Here is an 8,827-nt window from a genome sequence, read left to right on the forward strand (position 1 = left end):
TATTATAAATCACGTTATTAAATATTTCGAACAAATCTTGAAATTCGAAACTTCCCGTTATCCAATAAAAACCTAAGATTCCTAATAATAAACCAAAATCGCCTATCCGATTAGTTACAAACGCTTTTTGACAAGCGTTTGCCGCAACAGGTCGTGTGAACCAAAACCCTATTAATAGATAAGAACACATTCCAACCAATTCCCAAAAAATATAAATTTGTATCAAATTAGAACTAGTAACTAATCCCAACATTGAAGTATTGAATAAACTCATATAAGCAAAAAATCTCAAATATCCTTGATCATGAGACATATAATTGTCACTATAAATAAGAACAAAAATTCCAACAGTAGTGATTAATATTGACATAATAGAGGTAAGTGAATCAATAAAGTAGCCAAACTCGAAAGAAAAATCATTATTGATGGTCCAAGACCATCCATATTGATAGATAGAACTTCTATTTATTTGCTGAATAGACAGATCGACCGAAAAAATCATAACTATACTTAACAATAAAATATTGGGAAAAGCCCACATACGACGAAGATTTTTTGTTGCCGTCGGAAAAAGTAGGAGTCCCATTCCTATTAAAATAGGAATTGGAAGTGGCACAAAAGGTATGATCCATGAATATTGATATGTATGCTCCATAAAAACTTTTTTCTTATTCTTTCTTAATTAATCGTTTCTGATTCACCGGCTCTTATCTCTTTTGATGGAAAGGGAGCAATAATACAATCAAGATATTACAAAGTTAACTGGAATTTTCTATTATTAATCTTTTAATCTTTCTCAAATATTTCAAAAATATTCAAATTTCGAAGTTAGAAGTAATCAAATGATATCACCGAGTTACTAATGGAAAAAAAAAATATTCTTTTTTTTTTTCAAAATTATGTATCCTTTAACAGATTAATTACGAGTCTCATTCGAATTTGATTGAAAATGAAAATTGGGCATACTCTCTCTTCGAGCTTGACCAATTACCAATTAATAGAAAAAAATTCAAGTTTGTTTTTTATTAGGTAAATAAAATGGTTTTTTTACATTTTTTTGTTTTGATGTATTTTTCGTGTATAAATGGAGATGTATAAATTATAAATGTAGGACGACAAAAAAAATAGGCAGAGATAGAGAAGGAAAGACTCTTTTTTACGTTTTTTTGATTTCATCAATTCAATTTATATATCATAATAGATCCTAATCTATCCTATAGATTTGAATGGAGATATAAAAAAGAAAGGTACCAATAAATTAAATACAAATTCTTCTTTTTTTCTGGATAGTGTATGGAATATAAATAAAAAAAGGTTATATCATATTTTTTTTTTTTTTTTTTTCTAGAATAGAAGCATTTTATGTTATTTTCCCATCTCTATTTAGTTCTTATGAAATTTATATAGTAGTATATAGATAATTATAATCTAGAAAATCTATTAATCTAGAAAATCTATAGGAATAGATAAATAATGACATAAAGACACCGATCATTTTGTTTTAAAAATAGATGTCTTTGACATCCAACTATAGCACTAAATAACCTTTTTTTTGAATGGCAGTTCCAAAAAAACGTACTTCTACATCAAAAAAGCGTATTCGAAAAAATGTTTGGAAAAAGAAAGGATATTGGGCGGCGTTGAAAGCTTTTTCATTATCGAGATCTATTTTTACGGGTAATTCAAAAAGTTTTTTTGTACGACAAATAATTTTTTTTTAATCTGAATTGGTTTAACTCGAATAAGATACAAAGGTTTTCTTTTTTGAATATCTTTTTTTTTTTCATTTCCGGGATGGGGATTCTCATTTTCCCCATCGCCCCATTTGGTATCTTAGTGTTATAATAATTTGTTATTTTTATAATATTCAATTTCAATTTATAATAATAAATAATTAAATAATTAAATAATAAAAATTTGTATATTTATACTATAGCTATATCGGAGCACATATATATAAGAGCTTTAACTGGGTTGTTGAAACTAATCCATTAAGTTTCAATTTTGTAACTTTATGAATCATTATTTCTCTGAATTACTATATATCCTTCCCTTGCTTTCAACCCAATTGAGAAAACTCCCTTTATAATTTAGTGGATATACAAATAATGTATCAATTTAAAATGATCTAAAAAAATTCTATGTTTGTATAAGAAGATGAATCAAGACATATTTTTAGAATTCGAAATTCGAAATACTTTTTTGAAGTATGGTACAATTATGACAGGAATCGAAACGCTTTTTATATAACGTAACGTGTACAACCCAATATCTAGTTGGTTTGATAAATCCTTAAAACGCAAAATCCTAACGATTAATACAAAGCTATGCAAATTACATAAATCTTTTGAAATCATTGGATGTGGTGCTGAAATTGTGATCTCTAAAAATAATATTTTTTCATTCATTTATTCATTCAATTGATAAGCATTTTTTTTTTTATAGATTCATAAAAATCATATAAAAGAATGAGAGATGAATCATTAAAAAATTAAAATGATAAAGAACATTTTTTTGTTGAATTCTATCTATGAATTGAAGTTACAACTAGTTAGTTTAGTTACAATAGAGGAGTTCTCTTTTAGGAAAACACAAACTATAAAATCTCTGTTGAAATAATTAAATATTAAATTAAATATTAAATAAAAAAAAGGATAATTAAATAAAACGATAAATAATAAAGATTCTTTTTGAACCTTCAAATTGCTATTTAAACGAGTTTTTATTCATCAATTTAAATTAAATGCTTCTTTTACATTTTACATTGAATTGACCCCTTCACCTTCAATCTCGACGATTGAATAAAAAATGGCTTATTATGATTTCGAGCAAGCCGCTATGGTGAAATCGGTAGACACGCTGCTCTTAGGAAGCAGTGCTAGAGCATCTCGGTTCGAGTCCGAGTAGCGGCATAGTATCTTCTAAAAGAGATAGAATAAGTCCTATAATGAATTTAATTCCTGATTTCCATTCCATAAAATCTAGAAACCCTCGCTTTTTTCAGAATTCTTATGATTTTTTCAACTTTAGAGCATATATTAACTCATATATCCTTTTCGGTCGTTTCAATTGTAATTACAATTCATTTTTTAACCTTATTCTTATTAGTCGATGAAGTCGTAGGACTATATGATTCATCAGAAAAGGGCATGATAGTTACCTTTTTCTGTATAACAGGATTATTAGTCACTCGTTGGATTTATTCAGGACATTTCCCATTAAGTGATTTATATGAATCATTAATCTTTCTTTCATGGGGTTTCTCCCTTATTCATATGGTTTACTATTTTAAAAAGCGTAAAAATGATTTAAGCGCAATAACCGCACCAAGTGTTATTTTTACCCAAGGCTTTGCCACTTCGGGTCTTTTAACCAAAATGCATCAATCCGCAATATTAGCGCCTGCTCTCCAATCCCAGTGGTTAATGATGCACGTAAGTATGATGGTATTAGGCTATGCAGCTCTTTTATGTGGATCATTATTATCAGTAGCTCTTCTAGTCATTACATTTCGAAAAGCCATAAAAATTATTGGTAAAAACAATAATTTATTAAATCAGTCATTTTCGTTTGGCGAAATCCAATACATGAATGAAAGAAGCAATGTTTTATTAAACACTTATTTTCTTTCTTCTAAAAATTTTTACAGGTATCAATTGACTCAACAATTGGATCGTTGGAGTTATCGTATTATTAGTCTCGGGTTTATCTTTTTAACCATAGGAATTCTTTCGGGAGCCGTATGGGCTAATGAGGCGTGGGGATCATATTGGAATTGGGACCCAAAGGAAACTTGGGCATTTATTACTTGGACCGTATTCGCGATTTATTTACATACCCGAACAAATAAAAATTTGGAAGGTGTAAATTCCGCACTTGTGGCTTCTATGGGATTTCTTATAATTTGGATATGCTATTTTGGGGTCAATCTATTAGGAATAGGTTTACATAGTTATGGTTCATTTACATTAACATCTAATTGAATTGAATAAAAAGGCTAAGCCTAACAAATACTAAGATAGGACAGCGTATATATAAGAAAACTTATTGTAAGCTGTCAAGAACCTTTTGAATCACTCCACTACTTGATTCAAAAGGTTCTAACAAAAGCCAAAGATGTCTGATTAAAATTCAATTTAATTCTTTTACCTTTTTTTACTTAACTTAAACTTAAGAGAAGAAAAAAGACTTCTTTCTTTTTTTTTTCACTGTACAACGAACAATTTTAAAAATCATAGGATTACTTTTTGATTTTTTGTTTTATTCATCAAAACTATCTATAAAAATAATTATATAGAATAGTTTCGACCTTCTCACCTGATAATGAGAGGACAAAATCCGGATAAATACCAATACCTATTACTGGTAGAAAGATAGAGATCGAAACAAATAACTCTCGTGGTCCAGAATCAAAAAAATAAGAACTTTGAGCATTAAATAGCTTGTATCCATAGAACATTTGACGTGACATAGATAATGAATAAATAGGAGTTAATATCATTCCAATTGACATTACGAAAGTAATTAGTATTTTTGGCATTAAAAAATATTTTTGGCTGGTAATTATTCCAAAAAAGACTATCAACTCTGCAACAAAACCACTCATGCCCGGTAATGCAAGAGAAGCCATCGATAAGATACTGAACATCGTAAATATTTTTGGAATCGGAATAGCCATTCCACCCATTTCGTCGAGATAAAAAAGACGCATTCTATCATAACTCGTTCCTGCCAAGAAAAAAAGTGCAGCACCGATAAATCCATGAGATATTATTTGTAAAATAGCTCCGTTGAGTCCCGTATCAGTTATAGAGCCAATTCCTATAATTATGAAACCCATATGAGATACGGAGGAATAGGCTATTCTTTTTTTTAAATTCCGTTGACCAAGAGATGTTGAAGCTGCATAAATTATTTGCATTGTACCCACTATTATCAACCAGGGAGAAAATATGGAATGAGCGTGGGGTAATAATTCCATATTGATGCGAACTAATCCATACGCTCCCATTTTTAATAAAATTCCGGCTAGAAGCATACAAGTACTGTAATGTGCCTCCCCATGGGTGTCTGGTAACCACGTATGTAAGGGTATAATCGGCGATTTGACAGCAAAAGCAATAAGAAATCCAATATAGAATATGATTTCCAGTGCGACAGGATACGATTGATTAGCTAATGTTTCAAAATTTAATGTTGGTTCATTAGAACCGTATAAACCGATACCCAAAACTCCTATTAATAAAAAAATGGAACCCCCCGCAGTGTACAAAATAAATTTTGTAGCCGAGTACAGACGTTTCTTTCCCCCCCACATGGATAGAAGTAGATAAACGGGAATTAATTCGAACTCCCACATGATGAAAAAAAGTAAAAGGTCTCGAGAAGAAAATGATCCTATTTGACCACTGTACATTGCTAGCATCAAGAAATGGAATAATCGCGAATCTCGAGTAACTGGCCAAGCCGCCAAAGTAGCTAAAGTAGTGATAAATCCTGTCAGTAAAATGGGCCCTATAGAAAGTCCATCTATTCCCAATCTCCAGTAAAAATCAAAAAAATTTATCCATTTATAATCTTCCTCCAGCTGGATTAATGGATCGTCCAATCGGAAATGATAACAAAATGCATAGGTTGTTAGAAGGAGTTCAAATATGCATATACACATAGTATACCACTTAATTAGCTTATTTCCTCTATGAGGAAGAAAGAAAATTAAAGAACCTGCAGATATTGGTAAAACTACAATTATTGTTAACCAAGGAAAATAATTCGTGGTAAAGACAAGATGCACTTGGACCAGAAAAACCCGTGCTCAAAAAAGATTTTTTTTGAGCACGGGTTTTTTCAGTAAAAAAAAAATAAAATGGATTCAAAATGTATTCAAGTGGGGTTTTCGGGAACGTATCAATAAGCTAGACCCATACTTCGAGTTGTTTCATGCCATAAATAAACTCGAACGCTCAAGAAATCTGTTGGACAAGCGGATTCACATCTCTTACAACCAACACAGTCTTCTGTTCTTGGAGCGGAAGCAATTTGCTTAGCTTTACATCCATCCCAAGGTATCATTTCTAACACATCGGTGGGGCAGGCTCGGACACATTGAGTACACCCTATACATGTATCATAAATTTTTACTGAATGTGACATGGGATCTATAATTTTTTGAACATCATAAAATTTCAATCTAGTAAACTTGTAAATGAATCATTATAGTTAAACACCAGATGAATCAACGATTTACCAGAAATTTTCTAATCAATTTCCTTCGGGATCAACTCATAAGAAAGGACCAAGATACTTTGATTTCTTACGTTTTCGAAAACATGATGTAGATTCCAACATATTGGACATGCTAATTCAAATTGGTGAATCTTATAATTTAATATTATTAATATTACTTATTCAACAAAGTTGATTGATTGATACGCGTTGATTTTCTGTTACGATAAATTGAGGAAACAATAGCTGATCCAATAGCTGCTTCAGCGGCTGCAATAGCTATAACAAAAATTGATAAAATATTTCCTTTTAATTGCCGACTATCAAAAAAATCAGAAAATGTTACAAAATTTATATTAACCGCATTCAGTATAAGTTCAAGACACATAAGGGCCCGAACCATATTTCGACTCGTGATCAATCCATAAATACCGATAGAAAATAAATAGGCACTCAAAACAAGTATATGTTCGAGCATCATTGACCAACTCCTTATCAATTTCGATTCATTTTAATATGAACAATAATTCAACGGATTTGATTGACTAGAATAGAATATAACAAAAAGAATATATTGGAAATATCTCGAATAAACGAATTTCTATTTTATATTTTATACACGAACAAGAATTCAAGGAAAATAGATGCGATAAGACAGAAAAAAGTTTAATTTGGATTGCTTGCTATTCCTAGTTAGAAAGATTTATTACTGACGAGCCACAGCAATTGCACCTATCAAAGCAACTAAAAGAATTAGTGAAATGAATTCAAATGGAAGAAAAAAATCTGTTGCTAAATGAATTCCAATTTGTTGACTATTACTTATCAAATCTTGTTCTATAATTTGGTTTGATCTTGTAGTCCAAATAATCCCGTACCATGATGTATCTAATATAGTAGTAATTAGCGAAACAAGAATACTTGTACAAATCAACGAAGTAAGGCCATTCCCAATGGTCCACAGATTAAAATTTTTATAATATTCTGAACCATTCATGAACATCACAGCAAATAGGATTAAAACATTTATGGCTCCCACATAAATAAGAAGCTGGGCAGCAGCTACAAAATGAGAATTTGAGAGAATATAGAATAAGGATATACAAACAAGAACCAATCCCAATGAAAAGGCAGAAAAAATTGGATTGGTAAGTAATACCACTCCCAGGCCCCCTAATATAAGACCCGATCCCAGAAAAACTAAAAGAAAATCGTGTATTGGTCCAGGCAAATCCATTATATGTAAAATAAGAGATAAATAAATCGAAATGCTTTTCATGATCTTATTGACCCGACCAGGAATTTTTTTTTTATGATACGTTCCTAATTGAATAAAATCCTAATCTATTAGGTGTGAATTGATCTAAGTACAATTATTGTTTCGTTTTTAATTCTTTTTTTTTGTTCGGTTCGAAAGGGTATTTTGTTTTTTGAAACTATATATTTCGAAATAATTACGAATATATTAATAGATTTTCAAGAAAAATGAATTCGAAATTCTTATCAACCAGTTAATTTGTAATTGAATTTTTATTTATTGACCAAACAAAGAGTAAAGGCCTCATTCTTTTAAGTCAAACCAAATATTCTTTTAACTTAAACCAAAACGGAACCTTAAAAGAATTGGAAATTTCTCTTTAATAGAATAGGAGGTTTACTTACTCAGTTTTTCTTTGAGGCGAATTCAAAATTGTTCGAATTGTATAATCGTCAATTACTGACATTGGTAAACGGCCCAAAGCAATTTGATTATAATTCAATTCGTGACGGTCGTAAGTAGAAAGTTCATATTCTTCAGTCATTGATAAACAATTTGTTGGACAATACTCAACGCAGTTACCACAAAATATACAAATTCCGAAATCAATACTGTAATTAAGCAATCGTTTTTTTCTAATATCCGTTTCAAATTTCCAATCAACAACAGGCAGATCTATAGGGCATACACGAACACATACTTCACAAGCAATGCATTTATCAAATTCAAAATGGATTCGCCCACGGAAACGCTCTGATGCGATTAATTTTTCATAAGGGTATTGAATAGTTACAGGTAAACGATTTGCGTGGGATAAGGTAATCATGAAACCTTGACCAATGTACCTTGCTGCTCGGACTGTTTGGTGGCCATAATTCATGAACCCAGTTACCATAGGGAACATATCGTGAATATCTATGAATAATTTTATGTTTGTTTCTTTCTCTTGTTTGAACCAAGTCATGAATCTCGTATTCTTTTTTTCTTTACAGTGAAAGAAGTTGGAAAGAAGTTGTTAATAATAGATTACCGAGAGAAATGGGTAAAAGAAATTTCCATCCAAGATTTAATAATTGGTCCATTCTTAACCTAGGTAAAGTCCATCTTGTTGCGATAGAAATAAACAAAAACAAATAAGTTTTAGCTAATGTAATAAAGATACCAATTGTCGTTCCAAAGATTCCATTCATTTTATTTATTTCAAATAGCTCAGGGACGAATACGTACGGAATGGAAATATTCCAACCCCCCAAGTAAAGAACTGTTACAAATAAGGAAGAAAGTAATAGATTTAGATAGGAAGCAACATAAAATAAACCAAATTTGATACCCGAATATTCGGTT

This window comes from Durio zibethinus, unplaced genomic scaffold (assembly GCF_047325235.1).
Source record: "Durio zibethinus cultivar Kanyao isolate XHJ-2024 unplaced genomic scaffold, ASM4732523v1 HiC_scaffold_183, whole genome shotgun sequence".
Classification (NCBI taxonomy): domain Eukaryota; kingdom Viridiplantae; phylum Streptophyta; class Magnoliopsida; order Malvales; family Malvaceae; genus Durio; species Durio zibethinus.